Source organism: Trichosurus vulpecula, chromosome 3 (assembly GCF_011100635.1).
Source record: "Trichosurus vulpecula isolate mTriVul1 chromosome 3, mTriVul1.pri, whole genome shotgun sequence".
Taxonomy (NCBI): Eukaryota; Metazoa; Chordata; class Mammalia; order Diprotodontia; family Phalangeridae; genus Trichosurus; species Trichosurus vulpecula.
The window spans coordinates 186312571-186315037 of NC_050575.1; positions in this window are offsets into that span (position 1 = coordinate 186312571).

Consider the following 2467-nt stretch of genomic DNA (forward strand, 5'->3'; position numbering starts at 1 on the left):
ACACATACATACATACATATACACATAGATATATACATACATACACATTCACTTATATATGTACATAAACATATACATATATATGCATATTCCCTTCAACTACCCTAATACTGAGGTCTCATGAATCATACACATCATCTTTCCATGTAGGAATGTAAACAAAACAGTTCAACTTTAGTAAGTCCCTTGCAATTTCCATTTCTTGATTACCTTCTCATGCTTCTCTTGATTCTTGTGTTTGAAAGTCAAATTTTCTATTCAGTTCTGGTCTTTTCACTGAGAAAGCTTAAAAGGCCTCTATTTTATTGAAAATCCATATTTTGCCTTGGAACATGATACTCAGTTTTGCTGGGTAGGTGATTCTAGGTTTTAATCCTAGCTCCATTGACCTATGGAATATTGCATTCCAAGCCCTTCGATCTCTTAATGTAGAAGCTGCCAGATCTTGGGTTATTCTGATTGGGTTTCCACAATACTCAAATTGTTTCTTTCTGGCTGCTTGCAGTATTTTCTCCTTGATCTGGGAGCTCTGGAATTTGGCAACAATATTCCTAGGAGATTTCTTTTTGGGATCTATTTGAGGAGGTGATCGATGGATTCTTTCAATTTCTATTTTGCCCTGTGGCTCTAGAATATTAGGGCAGTTCTCCTTGATAATTTCTTGAAAGATGGTATCTAGGCTCTTTTTTTGATCATGGCTTTCAGGTAGTCCAATAATTTTTAAATTATCTCCCCTGGATCTATTTTCCAGGTCAGTGGTTTTTCCAATGAGATATTTCACATTGTCTTCCATTTTTTCATTCCTTTGGTTCTGTTTTATAATATCCTGATTTCTCATCAAGTCACTAGCTTCCACTTGCTCCAATCTCATTTTTAAAGTACTATTTTCTTCAGTGGTCTTTTGGACCTCCTTTTCCATTTGGCTAATTCTGCCTTTTAAGGCATTCTTCTCCTCCTTGGCTTTTTGGAGCTCTTTTGCCATTTGAGTTAGTCTGTTTTTTAAGGTGTTGTTTTCTTCAGTGTATTTTTCAGTATTTTTTTGGGTCTCCTTTAGCAAGTCATTGACTTGTTTTTCATGGTTTTCTCGCATCCTTCTCATTTCTCTTCCCAATTTTTCCTCTACTGCTCTAACTTGCTTTTCCAACTCCTTTTTGAGCTCTTCCATGGCCTGGGACCAGTTCCTGTTTTTCTTGGAGGTTTCTGTTATAGGCTCTTTGACTTTATTAATTTCTTCTGTCTGTATGTTTTGGTCTTCTTTGTCAGCAAAGAAAGAATGCAAAGTCTGAGACTGAATCTCGGTGTGTTTTCTCTGCCTGGCCATATTCCCAGCCAACTAACTTGACCCTTGAGTTTTTCAGTGGGATATGCCTGCTTGTAGATTACAGAGTTCTATGTTCCACATTTGGCGGGGATGTGCCAGCTCTGCCACACCAGCACTGCTCCTTCCCCAAGAACCCCGAACCCGAACTGGGCTTAGATCTTCGGCAGGCTGTGCACCCCTGCTCTGATCCGCCACTTAATTCCTCCCAGCAGGTGGGCCTGGAGCCAGAAGTAACAACAGCTGTAGCTGTCCCACCTCCGCTGCCCCCGGGGCTGGAAGCCGAACCGCGAACTCCTTCCACTTCCGCAGCTTTTCCCACTAACCTTCTCCGCAGTCTTTGGTGTTTGTGGGTTGAGAAGTCTCGTAACTGCCGCAGCTCACTGAATCAGGGCTCTAGGGCCCCCTCCGCCCGGCTCCTGGTCTGGATGGTCCACGCCACTCAGGCTGGGCTCTACTCCACTCTGTTCCCAGCTCCCAGCTCCCAGCTCCCAGCTCCGAGCTCCGTGTGGGATAGACCTCACCCAGAGACCATCCAGGCTGTCCTGGGCTGGAGCCCTACTTCCCTCTGCTGTTTTGTGGGTTCTGCCGTTCTAGAATTGATTCAGAGCCACTTTTTATAAGTTTTTGGTGGGTCTCGGTACAGAGCTCACATTATTCCCTGCTTACCAGCTGCCATCTTGGCTCCGCCCCACCACAAGTATATAATATTGCATAACAACATATATTTTTTGCGGGGGAGAGCCAAGATGGTGGCTGGAAAGCAGGGACTTGCCTAAAGCTCTCCCCCAGGACCCTCCAATGGCTCTGAACAAATTCTAGAACAGCAGAACCCAAGAAATAGCAGAGGGAAGCAGGGCTCCAGCCCAGGATAGCCTGAATGGTGGCTGAGTAAGGTCTATCGCACAGAGCTGGGAGCAGAGCAGAGCCCAGCGTGGGCCACACTTGGACCAACCAGACTAGGAACTGGGCAGAATAGGCCCTAGTGCCCTGAATCAGTGAGCTGTGGCAGTTACCAGACTTCTCAACCCACAAACACCAAAGACAGCAGAGAAGGTTAGTGGGAAAAATTGCAGGGACGGACTGAAAGGAGTTTGCGGCTTAGCCACTGTGTTGGTAACTAAAAATGGTCTCCTTAGCACTTAGTCA